Below are 16,006 nucleotides of genomic sequence, written 5' to 3'. Positions count from 1 at the left end.
AAAACCATCAAAAATTTCAATCCTGCATGATTCTACCAAGAAATGTGATTCTTCATTCAAAACCTGATTTTTGCTATTGGGCTCTATTGAATAATGAATGTTTTGAATTTTCTCCAAAAGTAAAGTAGTTGCAAACTCATGCTTTTAGAGACTTGTTTGGGCTCATGAGAGGAGTAGAAAAACATCAAAAATTTCAGTCCTGCATGATTCTACCAAGAAATGTGTGTTCATTGAAACCGCTGGTTTTTGATAGTTTGGGCCCTATTGAATAATGAATGTTTTGAATTTTCTCCGAAAGTAAAGTAGTTGCAAACTCATCCTTTTAGAAACTTGTTTGGGCTGTTGAGAGGAGTAAAAAACCATCAAAAATTTCAATCCTGCATGATTTTACCAAGAAATGTGATTCTTCATTCAAAACCTGATTTTTGCTATTGGGCTCTATTGAATAATGAATGTTTTGAATTTTCTCCAAAAGTAAAGTAGTTGCAAACTCATGCTTTTAGAGACTTGTTTGGGCTCATGAGAGGAGTAGAAAAACATCAAAAATTTCAGTCCTGCATGATTCTACCAAGAAATGTGTGTTCATTGAAACCGCTGGTTTTTGATAGTTTGGGCCCTATTGAATAATGAATGTTTTGAATTTTCTCCAAAAGTAAAGTAGTTGCAAACTCATCCTTTTAGAAACTTGTTTGGGCTGTTGAGAGGAGTAAAAAACCATCAAAAATTTCAATCCTGCATGATTCTACCAAGAAATGTGATTCTTCATTCAAAACCTGATTTTTGCTATTGGGCTCTATTGAATAATGAATGTTTTGAATTTTCTCCAAAAGTAAAGTAGTTGCAAACTCATGCTTTTAGAGACTTGTTTGGGCTCATGAGAGGAGTAGAAAAACATCAAAAATTTCAGTCCTGCATGATTCTACCAAGAAATGTGTGTTCATTGAAACCGCTGGTTTTTGATAGTTTGGGCCCTATTGAATAATGAATGTTTTGAATTTTCTCCAAAAGTAAAGTAGTTGCAAACTCATCCTTTTAGAAACTTGTTTGGGCTGTTGAGGGGAGTAAAAAACCATCAAAAATTTCAATCCTGCATGATTCTACCAAGAAATGTGATTCTTCATTCAAAACCTGATTTTTGCTATTGGGCTCTATTGAAAAGTGAATGTTTTGAATTTTCTCCAAAAGTAAAGTAGTTGCAAACTCATGCTTTTAGAGATTTGTTTGGGCTCATGAGAGGAGTAGAAAAACATCAAAAATTTCAGTCCTGCATGATTCTACCAAGAAATGTGTGTTCATTCAAACCGCTGGTTTTTGATAGTTTGGGCCCTATTGAATAATGAATGTTTTGAATTTTCTCCAAAAGTAAAGTAGTTGCAAACTCATCCTTTTAGAAACTTGTTTGGGCTGTTGAGAGGAGTAAAAAACCATCAAAAATTTCAATCCTGCATGATTCTACCAAGAAATGTGATTCTTCATTCAAAACCTGATTTTTGCTATTGGGCTCTATTGAATAATGAATGTTTTGAATTTTCTCCAAAAGTAAAGTAGTTGCAAACTCATGCTTTTAGAGACTTGTTTGGGCTCATGAGAGGAGTAGAAAAACATCAAAAATTTCAGTCCTGCATGATTCTACCAAGAAATGTGTGTTCATTGAAACCGCTGGTTTTTGATAGTTTGGGCCCTATTGAATAATGAATGTTTTGAATTTTCTCCGAAAGTAAAGTAGTTGCAAACTCATCCTTTTAGAAACTTGTTTGGGCTGTTGAGAGGAGTAAAAAACCATCAAAAATTTCAATCCTGCATGATTCTACCAAGAAATGTGATTCTTCATTCAAAACCTGATTTTTGCTATTGGGCTCTATTGAATAGTGAATGTTTTGAATGTTCTCCAAAAGTAAACTAGTTGCAAACTCATGCTTTTAGAAACTTGTTTGGGCTCATGAGAGGAGTAGAAAAACATCAAAAATTTCAGTCCTGCATGATTCTACCAAGAAATGTGTGTTCATTGAAACCGCTGGTTTTTGATAGTTTGGGCCCTATTGAATAATGAATGTTTTGAATTTTCTCCAAAAGTAAAGTAGCTGCAAACTCATCCTTTTAGAAACTTGTTTGGGCTGTTGAGAGGAGTAAAAAACCATCAAAAATTTCAATCCTGCATGATTTTACCAAGAAATGTGATTCTTCATTCAAAACCTGATTTTTGCTATTGGGCTCTATTGAATAATGAATGTTTTGAATTTTCTCCAAAAGTAAAGTAGTTGCAAACTCATGCTTTTAGAGACTTGTTTGGGCTCATGAGAGGAGTAGAAAAACATCAAAAATTTCAGTCCTGCATGATTCTACCAAGAAATGTGTGTTCATTGAAACCGCTGGTTTTTGATAGTTTGGGCCCTATTGAATAATGAATGCTTTGAATTTTCTCCAAAAGTAAAGTAGTTGCAAACTCATCCTTTTAGAAACTTGTTTGGGCTGTTGAGAGGAGTAAAAAACCATCAAAAATTTCAATCCTGCATGATTCTACCAAGAAATGTGATTCTTCATTCAAAACCTGATTTTTGCTATTGGGCTCTATTGAATAATGAATGTTTTGAATTTTCTCCAAAAGTAAAGTAGTTGCAAACTCATCCTTTTAGAAACTTGTTTGGGCTGTTGAGAGGAGTAAAAAACCATCAAAAATTTCAATCCTGCATGATTCTACCAAGAAATGTGATTCTTCATTCAAAACCTGATTTTTGCTATTGGGCTCTATTGAATAATGAATGTTTTGAATTTTCTCCAAAAGTAAAGTAGTTGCAAACTCATGCTTTTAGAAACTTGTTTGGGCTCATGAGAGGAGTAGAAAAACATCAAAAATTTCAGTCCTGCATGATTCTTCCAAGAAATGTGTGTTCATTGAAACCGCTGTTTTTTGATAGTTTGGGCCCTATTGAATAATGAATGTTTTGAATTTTCTCCAAAAGTAAAGTAGTTGCAAACTCATCCTTTTAGAAACTTGTTTGGGCTGTTGAGAGGAGTAAAAAACCATCAAAAATTTCAATCCTGCATGATTCTACCAAGAAATGTGATTCTTCATTCAAAACCTGATTTTTGCTATTGGGCTCTATTGAATAATGAATGTTTTGAATTTTCTCCAAAAGTAAAGTAGTTGCAAACTCATGCTTTTAGAGACTTGTTTGGGCTCATGAGAGGAGTAGAAAAACATCAAAAATTTCAGTCCTGCATGATTCTACCAAGAAATGTGTGTTCATTGAAACCGCTGGTTTTTGATAGTTTGGGCCCTATTGAATAATGAATGTTTTGAATTTTCTCCAAAAGTAAAGTAGTTGCAAACTCATCCTTTTAGAAACTTGTTTGGGCTGTTGAGAGGAGTAAAAAACCATCAAAAATTTCAATCCTGCATGATTCTACCAAGAAATGTGATTCTTCATTCAAAACCTGATTTTTGCTATTGGGCTCTATTGAATAATGAATGTTTTGAATTTTCTCCAAAAGTAAAGTAGTTGCAAACTCATGCTTTTAGAGACTTGTTTGGGCTCATGAGAGGAGTAGAAAAATATCAAAAATTTCAGTCCTGCATGATTCTACCAAGAAATGTGTGTTCATTGAAACCGCTGGTTTTTGATAGTTTGGGCCCTATTGAATAATGAATGTTTTGAATTTTCTCCAAAAGTAAAGTAGTTGCAAACTCATCCTTTTAGAAACTTGTTTGGGCTGTTGAGAGGAGTAAAAAACCATCAAAAATTTCAATCCTGCATGATTTTACCAAGAAATGTGATTCTTCATTCAAAACCTGATTTTTGCTATGGGGCTCTATTGAATAATGAATGTTTTGAATTTTCTCCAAAAGTAAAGTAGTTGCAAACTCATGCTTTTAGAGACTTGTTTGGGCTCATGAGAGGAGTAGAGAAACATCAAAAATTTCAGTCCTGCATGATTCTACCAAGAAATGTGTGTTCATTGAAACCGCTGGTTTTTGATAGTTTGGGCCCTATTGAATAATGAATGTTTTGAATTTTCTCCAAAAGTAAAGTAGTTGCAAACTCATCCTTTTAGAAACTTGTTTGGGCTGTTGAGAGGAGTAAAAAACCATCAAAAATTTCAATCCTGCATGATTCTACCAAGAAATGTGATTCTTCATTCAAAACCTGATTTTTGCTATTGGGCTCTATTGAATAATGAATGTTTTGAATTTTCTCCAAAAGTAAAGTAGTTGCAAACTCATGCTTTTAGAAACTTGTTTGGGCTCATGAGAGGAGTAGAAAAACATCAAAAATTTGAGTCCTGCATGATTCTACCAAGAAATGTGTGTTCATTCAAACCGCTGGTTTTTGATAGTTTGGGCCCTATTGAATAATGAATGTTTTGAATTTTCTCCAAAAGTAAAGCAGTTGCAAACTCATCCTTTTAGAAACTTGTTTGGGCTGTAGAGAGGAGTAAAAAACCATCAAAAATTTCAATCCTGCATGATTCTACCAAGAAATGTGATTCTTCATTCAAAACCTGATTTTTGCTATTGGGCTCTATTGAATAATGAATGTTTTGAATTTTCTCCAAAAGTAAAGTAGTTGCAAACTCATGCTTTTAGAGACTTGTTTGGGCTCATGAGAGGAGTAGAAAAACATCAAAAACTTCAGTCCTGCATGATTCTACCAAGAAATGTGTGTTCATTGAAACCGCTGGTTTTTGATAGTTTGGGCCCTATTGAATAATGAATGTTTTGAATTTTCTCCAAAAGTAAAGTAGTTGCAAACTCATCCTTTTAGAAACTTGTTTGGGCTGTTGAGAGGAGTAAAAAACCATCAAAAATTTCAATCCTGCATGATTCTACCAAGAAATGTGATTCTTCATTCAAAACCTGATTTTTGCTATTGGGCTCTATTGAATAATGAATGTTTTGAATTTTCTCCAAAAGTAAAGTAGTTGCAAACTCATGCTTTTAGAGACTTGTTTGGGCTCATGAGAGGAGTAGAAAAACATCAAAAATTTCAGTCCTGCATGATTCTACCAAGAAATGTGTGTTCATTCAAACCGCTGGTTTTTGATAGTTTGGGCCCTATTGAATAATGAATGTTTTGAATTTTCTCCAAAAGTAAAGCAGTTGCAAACTCATTCTTTTAGAAACTTGTTTGGGCTGTTGAGAGGAGTAAAAAACCATCAAAAATTTCAATCCTGCTTGATTCTACCAAGAAATGTGATTCTTCATTTAAAACCTGATTTTTGCTATTGGGCTCTATTGAATAATGAATGTTTTGAATTTTCTCCAAAAGTAAAGTAGTTGCAAACTCATGCTTTTAGAGACTTGTTTGGGCTCATGAGAGGAGTAGAAAAACATCAAAAATTTCAGTCCTGCATGATTCTACCAAGAAATGTGTGTTCATTGAAACCGCTGGTTTTTGATAGTTTGGGCCCTATTGAATAATGAATGTTTTGAATTTTCTCCAAAAGTAAAGTAGTTGCAAACTCATCCTTTTAGAAACTTGTTTGGGCTGTTGAGAGGAGTAAAAAACCATCAAAAATTTCAATCCTGCATGATTCTACCAAGAAATGTGATTCTTCATTCAAAACCTGATTTTTGCTATTGGGCTCTATTGAATAATGAATGTTTTGAATTTTCTCCAAAAGTAAAGTAGTTGCAAACTCATGCTTTTAGAAACTTGTTTGAGCTCATGAGAGGAGTAGAAAAACATCAAAAATTTGAGTCCTGCATGATTCTACCAAGAGATGTGTGTTCATTCAAACCGCTGGTTTTTGATAGTTTGGGCCCTATTGAATAATGAATGTTTTGAATTTTCTCCAAAAGTAAAGCAGTTGCAAACTCATCCTTTTAGAAACTTGTTTGGGCTGTAGAGAGGAGTAAAAAACCATCAAAAATTTCAATCCTGCATGATTCTACCAAGAAATGTGATTCTTCATTCAAAACCTGATTTTTGCTATTGGGCTCTATTGAATAATGAATGTTTTGAATTTTCTCCAAAAGTAAAGTAATTGCAAACTCATGCTTTTAGAGACTTGTTTGGGCTCATGAGAGGAGTAGAAAAACATCAAAAATTTCAGTCCTGCATGATTCTACCAAGAAATGTGTGTTCATTGAAACCGCTGGTTTTTGATAGTTTGGGCCCTATTGAATAATGAATGTTTTGAATTTTCTCCAAAAGTAAAGTAGTTGCAAACTCATCCTTTTAGAAACTTGTTTGGGCTGTTGAGAGGAGTAAAAAACCATCAAAAATTTCAATCCTGCATGATTCTACCAAGAAATGTGATTCTTCATTCAAAACCTGATTTTTGCTATTGGGCTCTATTGAATAATGAATGTTTTGAATTTTCTCCAAAAGTAAAGTAGTTGCAAACTCATGCTTTTAGAGACTTGTTTGGGCTCATGAGAGGAGTAGAAAAACATCAAAAATTTCAGTCCTGCATGATTCTACCAAGAAATGTGTGTTCATTGAAACCGCTGGTTTTTGATAGTTTGGGCCCTATTGAATAATGAATGTTTTGAATTTTCTCCGAAAGTAAAGTAGTTGCAAACTCATCCTTTTAGAAACTTGTTTGGGCTGTTGAGAGGAGTAAAAAACCATCAAAAATTTCAATCCTGCATGATTTTACCAAGAAATGTGATTCTTCATTCAAAACCTGATTTTTGCTATTGGGCTCTATTGAATAATGAATGTTTTGAATTTTCTCCAAAAGTAAAGTAGTTGCAAACTCATGCTTTTAGAGACTTGTTTGGGCTCATGAGAGGAGTAGAAAAACATCAAAAATTTCAGTCCTGCATGATTCTACCAAGAAATGTGTGTTCATTGAAACCGCTGGTTTTTGATAGTTTGGGCCCTATTGAATAATGAATGTTTTGAATTTTCTCCAAAAGTAAAGTAGTTGCAAACTCATCCTTTTAGAAACTTGTTTGGGCTGTTGAGAGGAGTAAAAAACCATCAAAAATTTCAATCCTGCATGATTCTACCAAGAAATGTGATTCTTCATTCAAAACCTGATTTTTGCTATTGGGCTCTATTGAATAATGAATGTTTTGAATTTTCTCCAAAAGTAAAGTAGTTGCAAACTCATGCTTTTAGAGACTTGTTTGGGCTCATGAGAGGAGTAGAAAAACATCAAAAATTTCAGTCCTGCATGATTCTACCAAGAAATGTGTGTTCATTGAAACCGCTGGTTTTTGATAGTTTGGGCCCTATTGAATAATGAATGTTTTGAATTTTCTCCAAAAGTAAAGTAGTTGCAAACTCATCCTTTTAGAAACTTGTTTGGGCTGTTGAGGGGAGTAAAAAACCATCAAAAATTTCAATCCTGCATGATTCTACCAAGAAATGTGATTCTTCATTCAAAACCTGATTTTTGCTATTGGGCTCTATTGAATAATGAATGTTTTGAATTTTCTCCAAAAGTAAAGTAGTTGCAAACTCATGCTTTTAGAGACTTGTTTGGGCTCATGAGAGGAGTAGAAAAACATCAAAAATTTCAGTCCTGCATGGTTCTACCAAGAAATGTGTGTTCATTGAAACCGCTGGTTTTTGATAGTTTGGGCCCTATTGAATAATGAATGTTTTGAATTTTCTCCAAAAGTAAAGTAGTTGCAAACTCATCCTTTTAGAAACTTGTTTGGGCTGTTGAGAGGAGTAAAAAACCATCAAAAATTTCAATCCTGCATGATTTTACCAAGAAATGTGATTCTTCATTCAAAACCTGATTTTTGCTATTGGGCTCTATTGAATAGTGAATGTTTTGAATTTTCTCCAAAAGTAAAGTAGTTGCAAACTCATGCTTTTAGAAACTTGTTTGGGCTCATGAGAGGAGTAGAAAAACATCAAAAATTTCAGTCCTGCATGATTCTACCAAGAAATGTGTGTTCATTGAAACCGCTGGTTTTTGATAGTTTGGGCCCTATTGAATAATGAATGTTTTGAATTTTCTCCAAAAGTAAAGTAGTTGCAAACTCATCCTTTTAGAAACTTGTTTGGGCTGTTGAGAGGAGTAAAAAACCATCAAAAATTTCAATCCTGCATGATTTTACCAAGAAATGTGATTCTTCATTCAAAACCTGATTTTTGCTATTGGGCTCTATTGAATAATGAATGTTTTGAATTTTCTCCAAAAGTAAAGTAGTTGCAAACTCATGCTTTTAGAGACTTGTTTGGGCTCATGAGAGGAGTAGAAAAACATCAAAAATTTCAGTCCTGCATGATTCTACCAAGAAATGTGTGTTCATTGAAACCGCTGGTTTTTGATAGTTTGGGCCCTATTGAATAATGAATGTTTTGAATTTTCTCCAAAAGTAAAGTAGTTGCAAACTCATCCTTTTAGAAACTTGTTTCGGCTGTTGAGAGGAGTAAAAAACCATCAAAAATTTCAATCCTGCATGATTCTACCAAGAAATGTGATTCTTCATTCAAAACCTGATTTTTGCTATTGAGCTCTATTGAATAATGAATGTTTTGAATTTTCTCCAAAAGTAAAGTAGTTGCAAACTCATCCTTTTAGAAACTTGTTTGGGCTGTTGAGAGGAGTAAAAAACCATCAAAAATTTCAATCCTGCATGATTCTACCAAGAACTGTGATTCTTCATTCAAAACCTGATTTTTGCTATTGGGCTCTATTGAATAATGAATGTTTTGAATTTTCTCCAAAAGTAAAGTAGTTGCAAACTCATGCTTTTAGAAACTTGTTTGGGCTCATGAGAGGAGTAGAAAAACATCAAAAATTTCAGTCCTGCATGATTCTTCCAAGAAATGTGTGTTCATTGAAACCGCTGGTTTTTGATAGTTTGGGCCCTATTGAATAATGAATGTTTTGAATTTTCTCCAAAAGTAAAGTAGATGCAAACTCATCCTTTTAGAAACTTGTTTGGGCTGTTGAGAGGAGTAAAAAACCATCAAAAATTTCAATCCTGCATGATTCTACCAAGAAATGTGATTCTTCATTCAAAACCTGATTTTTGCTATTGGGCTCTATTGAATAATGAATGTTTTGAATTTTCTCCAAAAGTAAAGTAGTTGCAAACTCATGCTTTTAGAAACTTGTTTGGGCTCATGAGAGGAGTAGAAAAACATCAAAAATTTGAGTCCTGCATGATTCTACCAAGAAATGTGTGTTCATTCAAACCGCTGGTTTTTGTTAGTTTGGGCCCTATTGAATAATGAATGTTTTGAATTTTCTCCAAAAGTAAAGCAGTTGCAAACTCATCCTTTTAGAAACTTGTTTGGGCTGTAGAGAGGAGTAAAAAACCATCAAAAATTTCAATCCTGCATGATTCTACCAAGAAATGTGATTCTTCATTCAAAACCTGATTTTTGCTATTGGGCTCTATTGAATAATGAATGTTTTGAATTTTCTCCAAAAGTAAAGTAGTTGCAAACTCATGCTTTTAGAGACTTGTTTGGGCTCATGAGAGGAGTAGAAAAACATCAAAAATTTCAGTCCTGCATGATTCTACCAAGAAATGTGTGTTCATTGAAACCGCTGGTTTTTGATAGTTTGGGCCCTATTGAATAATGAATGTTTTGAATTTTCTCCAAAAGTAAAGTAGTTGCAAACTCATCCTTTTAGAAACTTGTTTGGGCTGTTGAGAGGAGTAAAAAACCATCAAAAATTTCAATCCTGCATGCTTCTACCAAGAAATGTGATTCTTCATTCAAAACCTGATTTTTGCTATTGGGCTCTATTGAATAATGAATATTTTGAATTTTCTCCAAAAGTAAAGTAGTTGCAAACTCATGCTTTTAGAGACTTGTTTGGGCTCATGAGAGGAGTAGAAAAACATCAAAAATTTCAGTCCTGCATGATTCTACCAAGAAATGTGTGTTCATTCAAACCGCTGGTTTTTGATAGTTTGGGCCCTATTGAATAATGAATGTTTTGAATTTTCTCCAAAAGTAAAGTAGTTGCAAACTCATCCTTTTAGAAACTTGTTTGGGCTGTTGAGAGGAGTAAAAAACCATCAAAAATTTCAATCCTGCATGATTCTACCAAGAAATGTGATTCTTCATTCAAAACCTGATTTTTGCTATTGGGCTCTATTGAAAAGTGAATGTTTTGAATTTTCTCCAAAAGTAAAGTAGTTGCAAACTCATGCTTTTAGAGATTTGTTTGGGCTCATGAGAGGAGTAGAAAAACATCAAAAATTTCAGTCCTGCATGATTCTACCAAGAAATGTGTGTTCATTCAAACCGCTGGTTTTTGATAGTTTGGGCCCTATTGAATAATGAATGTTTTGAATTTTCTCCAAAAGTAAAGTAGTTGCAAACTCATCCTTTTAGAAACTTGTTTGGGCTGTTGAGAGGAGTAAAAAACCATCAAAAATTTCAATCCTGCATGATTCTACCAAGAAATGTGATTCTTCATTCAAAACCTGATTTTTGCTATTGGGCTCTATTGAATAATGAATGTTTTGAATTTTCTCCAAAAGTAAAGTAGTTGCAAACTCATGCTTTTAGAGACTTGTTTGGGCTCATGAGAGGAGTAGAAAAACATCAAAAATTTCAGTCCTGCATGATTCTACCAAGAAATGTGTGTTCATTGAAACCGCTGTTTTTTGATAGTTTGGGCCCTATTGAATAATGAATGTTTTGAATTTTCTCCAAAAGTAAAGTAGTTGCAAACTCATCCTTTTAGAAACTTGTTTGGGCTGTTGAGAGGAGTAAAAAACCATCAAAAATTTCAATCCTGCATGATTCTACCAAGAAATGTGATTCTTCATTCAAAACCTGATTTTTGCTATTGGGCTCTATTGAATAATGAATGTTTTGAATTTTCTCCAAAAGTAAAGTAGTTGCAAACTCATGCTTTTAGAGACTTGTTTGGGCTCATGAGAGGAGTAGAAAAACATCAAAAATTTCAGTCCTGCATGATTCTACCAAGAAATGTGTGTTCATTGAAACCGCTGGTTTTTGATAGTTTGGGCCCTATTGAATAATGAATGTTTTGAATTTTCTCCAAAAGTAAAGTAGTTGCAAACTCATCCTTTTAGAAACTTGTTTGGGCTGTTGAGAGGAGTAAAAAACCATCAAAAATTTCAATCCTGCATGATTCTACCAAGAAATGTGATTCTTCATTCAAAACCTGATTTTTGCTATTGGGCTCTATTGAATAATGAATGTTTTGAATTTTCTCCAAAAGTAAAGTAGTTGCAAACTCATGCTTTTAGAGACTTGTTTGGGCTCATGAGAGGAGTAGAAAAATATCAAAAATTTCAGTCCTGCATGATTCTACCAAGAAATGTGTGTTCATTGAAACCGCTGGTTTTTGATAGTTTGGGCCCTATTGAATAATGAATGTTTTGAATTTTCTCCAAAAGTAAAGTAGTTGCAAACTCATCCTTTTAGAAACTTGTTTGGGCTGTTGAGAGGAGTAAAAAACCATCAAAAATTTCAATCCTGCATGATTTTACCAAGAAATGTGATTCTTCATTCAAAACCTGATTTTTGCTATGGGGCTCTATTGAATAATGAATGTTTTGAATTTTCTCCAAAAGTAAAGTAGTTGCAAACTCATGCTTTTAGAGACTTGTTTGGGCTCATGAGAGAAGTAGAAAAACATCAAAAATTTCAGTCCTGCATGATTCTACCAAGAAATGTGTGTTCATTGAAACCGCTGGTTTTTGATAGTTTGGGCCCTATTGAATAATGAATGTTTTGAATTTTCTCCAAAAGTAAAGTAGTTGCAAACTCATCCTTTTAGAAACTTGTTTGGGCTGTTGAGAGGAGTAAAAAACCATCAAAAATTTCAATCCTGCATGATTCTACCAAGAAATGTGATTCTTCATTCAAAACCTGATTTTTGCTATTGGGCTCTATTGAATAATGAATGTTTTGAATTTTCTCCAAAAGTAAAGTAGTTGCAAACTCATGCTTTTAGAAACTTGTTTGGGCTCATGAGAGGAGTAGAAAAACATCAAAAATTTGAGTCCTGCATGATTCTACCAAGAAATGTGTGTTCATTCAAACCGCTGGTTTTTGATAGTTTGGGCCCTATTGAATAATGAATGTTTTGAATTTTCTCCAAAAGTAAAGCAGTTGCAAACTCATCCTTTTAGAAACTTGTTTGGGCTGTAGAGAGGAGTAAAAAACTATCAAAAATTTCAATCCTGCATGATTCTACCAAGAAATGTGATTCTTCATTCAAAACCTGATTTTTGCTATTGGGCTCTATTGAATAATGAATGTTTTGAATTTTCTCCAAAAGTAAAGTAGTTGCAAACTCATGTTTTTAGAGACTTGTTTGGGCTCATGAGAGGAGTAGAAAAACATCAAAAACTTCAGTCCTGCATGATTCTACCAAGAAATGTGTGTTCATTGAAACCGCTGGTTTTTGATAGTTTGGGCCCTATTGAATAATGAATGTTTTGAATTTTCTCCAAAAGTAAAGTAGTTGCAAACTCATCCTTTTAGAAACTTGTTTGGGCTGTTGAGAGGAGTAAAAAACCATCAAAAATTTCAATCCTGCATGATTCTACCAAGAAATGTGATTCTTCATTCAAAACCTGATTTTTGCTATTGGGCTCTATTGAATAATGAATGTTTTGAATTTTCTCCAAAAGTAAAGTAGTTGCAAACTCATGCTTTTAGAGACTTGTTTGGGCTCATGAGAGGAGTAGAAAAACATCAAAAATTTCAGTCCTGCATGATTCTACCAAGAAATGTGTGTTCATTCAAACCGCTGGTTTTTGATAGTTTGGGCCCTATTGAATAATGAATGTTTTGAATTTTCTCCAAAAGTAAAGCAGTTGCAAACTCATTCTTTTAGAAACTTGTTTGGGCTGTTGAGAGGAGTAAAAAACCATCAAAAATTTCAATCCTGCATGATTCTACCAAGAAATGTGATTCTTCATTTAAAACCTGATTTTTGCTATTGGGCTCTATTGAATAATGAATGTTTTGAATTTTCTCCAAAAGTAAAGTAGTTGCAAACTCATGCTTTTAGAGACTTGTTTGGGCTCATGAGAGGAGTAGAAAAACATCAAAAATTTCAGTCCTGCATGATTCTACCAAGAAATGTGTGTTCATTCAAACCGCTGGTTTTTGATAGTTTGGGCCCTATTGAATAATGAATGTTTTGAATTTTCTCCAAAAGTAAAGTAGTTGCAAACTCATCCTTTTAGAAACTTGTTTGGGCTGTTGAGAGGAGTAAAAAACCATCAAAAATTTCAATCCTGCATGATTTTACCAAGAAATGTGATTCTTCATTCAAAACCTGATTTTTGCTATTGGGCTCTATTGAATAATGAATGTTTTGAATTTTCTCCAAAAGTAAAGTAGTTGCAAACTCATGCTTTTAGAGACTTGTTTGGGCTCATGAGAGGAGTAGAAAAACATCAAAAATTTCAGTCCTGCATGATTCTACCAAGAAATGTGTGTTCATTGAAACCGCTGGTTTTTGATAGTTTGGGCCCTATTGAATAATGAATGTTTTGAATTTTCTCCAAAAGTAAAGTAGTTGCAAACTCATCCTTTTAGAAACTTGTTTCGGCTGTTGAGAGGAGTAAAAAACCATCAAAAATTTCAATCCTGCATGATTCTACCAAGAAATGTGATTCTTCATTCAAAACCTGATTTTTGCTATTGAGCTCTATTGAATAATGAATGTTTTGAATTTTCTCCAAAAGTAAAGTAGTTGCAAACTCATCCTTTTAGAAACTTGTTTGGGCTGTTGAGAGGAGTAAAAAACCATCAAAAATTTCAATCCTGCATGATTCTACCAAGAACTGTGATTCTTCATTCAAAACCTGATTTTTGCTATTGGGCTCTATTGAATAATGAATGTTTTGAATTTTCTCCAAAAGTAAAGTAGTTGCAAACTCATGCTTTTAGAAACTTGTTTGGGCTCATGAGAGGAGTAGAAAAACATCAAAAATTTCAGTCCTGCATGATTCTTCCAAGAAATGTGTGTTCATTGAAACCGCTGGTTTTTGATAGTTTGGGCCCTATTGAATAATGAATGTTTTGAATTTTCTCCAAAAGTAAAGTAGATGCAAACTCATCCTTTTAGAAACTTGTTTGGGCTGTTGAGAGGAGTAAAAAACCATCAAAAATTTCAATCCTGCATGATTCTACCAAGAAATGTGATTCTTCATTCAAAACCTGATTTTTGCTATTGGGCTCTATTGAATAATGAATGTTTTGAATTTTCTCCAAAAGTAAAGTAGTTGCAAACTCATGCTTTTAGAAACTTGTTTGGGCTCATGAGAGGAGTAGAAAAACATCAAAAATTTGAGTCCTGCATGATTCTACCAAGAAATGTGTGTTCATTCAAACCGCTGGTTTTTGTTAGTTTGGGCCCTATTGAATAATGAATGTTTTGAATTTTCTCCAAAAGTAAAGCAGTTGCAAACTCATCCTTTTAGAAACTTGTTTGGGCTGTAGAGAGGAGTAAAAAACCATCAAAAATTTCAATCCTGCATGATTCTACCAAGAAATGTGATTCTTCATTCAAAACCTGATTTTTGCTATTGGGCTCTATTGAATAATGAATGTTTTGAATTTTCTCCAAAAGTAAAGTAGTTGCAAACTCATGCTTTTAGAGACTTGTTTGGGCTCATGAGAGGAGTAGAAAAACATCAAAAATTTCAGTCCTGCATGATTCTACCAAGAAATGTGTGTTCATTGAAACCGCTGGTTTTTGATAGTTTGGGCCCTATTGAATAATGAATGTTTTGAATTTTCTCCAAAAGTAAAGTAGTTGCAAACTCATCCTTTTAGAAACTTGTTTGGGCTGTTGAGAGGAGTAAAAAACCATCAAAAATTTCAATCCTGCATGCTTCTACCAAGAAATGTGATTCTTCATTCAAAACCTGATTTTTGCTATTGGGCTCTATTGAATAATGAATATTTTGAATTTTCTCCAAAAGTAAAGTAGTTGCAAACTCATGCTTTTAGAGACTTGTTTGGGCTCATGAGAGGAGTAGAAAAACATCAAAAATTTCAGTCCTGCATGATTCTACCAAGAAATGTGTGTTCATTCAAACCGCTGGTTTTTGATAGTTTGGGCCCTATTGAATAATGAATGTTTTGAATTTTCTCCAAAAGTAAAGTAGTTGCAAACTCATCCTTTTAGAAACTTGTTTGGGCTGTTGAGAGGAGTAAAAAACCATCAAAAATTTCAATCCTGCATGATTCTACCAAGAAATGTGATTCTTCATTCAAAACCTGATTTTTGCTATTGGGCTCTATTGAATAATGAATGTTTTGAATTTTCTCCAAAAGTAAAGTAGTTGCAAACTCATGCTTTTAGAGACTTGTTTGGGCTCATGAGAGGAGTAGAAAAACATCAAAAATTTCAGTCCTGCATGATTCTACCAAGAAATGTGTGTTCATTGAAACCGCTGGTTTTTGATAGTTTGGGCCCTATTGAATAATGAATGTTTTGAATTTTCTCCAAAAGTAAAGTAGTTGCAAACTCATCCTTTTAGAAACTTGTTTGGGCTGTTGAGAGGAGTAAAAAACCATCAAAAATTTCAATCCTGCATGATTTTACCAAGAAATGTGATTCTTCATTCAAAACCTGATTTTTGCTATTGGGCTCTATTGAATAGTGAATGTTTTGAATGTTCTCCAAAAGTAAACTAGTTGCAAACTCATGCTTTTAGAAACTTGTTTGGGCTCATGAGAGGAGTAGAAAAACATCAAAAATTTCAGTCCTGCATGATTCTACCAAGAAATGTGTGTTCATTGAAACCGCTGGTTTTTGATAGTTTGGGCCCTATTGAATAATGAATGTTTTGAATTTTCTCCAAAAGTAAAGTAGCTGCAAACTCATCCTTTTAGAAACTTGTTTGGGCTGTTGAGAGGAGTAAAAAACCATCAAAAATTTCAATCCTGCATGATTTTACCAAGAAATGTGATTCTTCATTCAAAACCTGATTTTTGCTATTGGGCTCTATTGAATAATGAATGTTTTGAATTTTCTCCAAAAGTAAAGTAGTTGCAAACTCATGCTTTTAGAGACTTGTTTGGGCTCATGAGAGGAGTAGAAAAACATCAAAAATTTCAGTCCTGCATGATTC

This window comes from Dendrobates tinctorius, unplaced genomic scaffold (assembly GCF_039654945.1).
Source record: "Dendrobates tinctorius isolate UK_male_01 unplaced genomic scaffold, ASM3965494v1 ptg000302l, whole genome shotgun sequence".
NCBI lineage: Eukaryota > Metazoa > Chordata > Amphibia > Anura > Dendrobatidae > Dendrobates > Dendrobates tinctorius.
Note: the sequence above shows the minus strand (reverse complement) of the source record.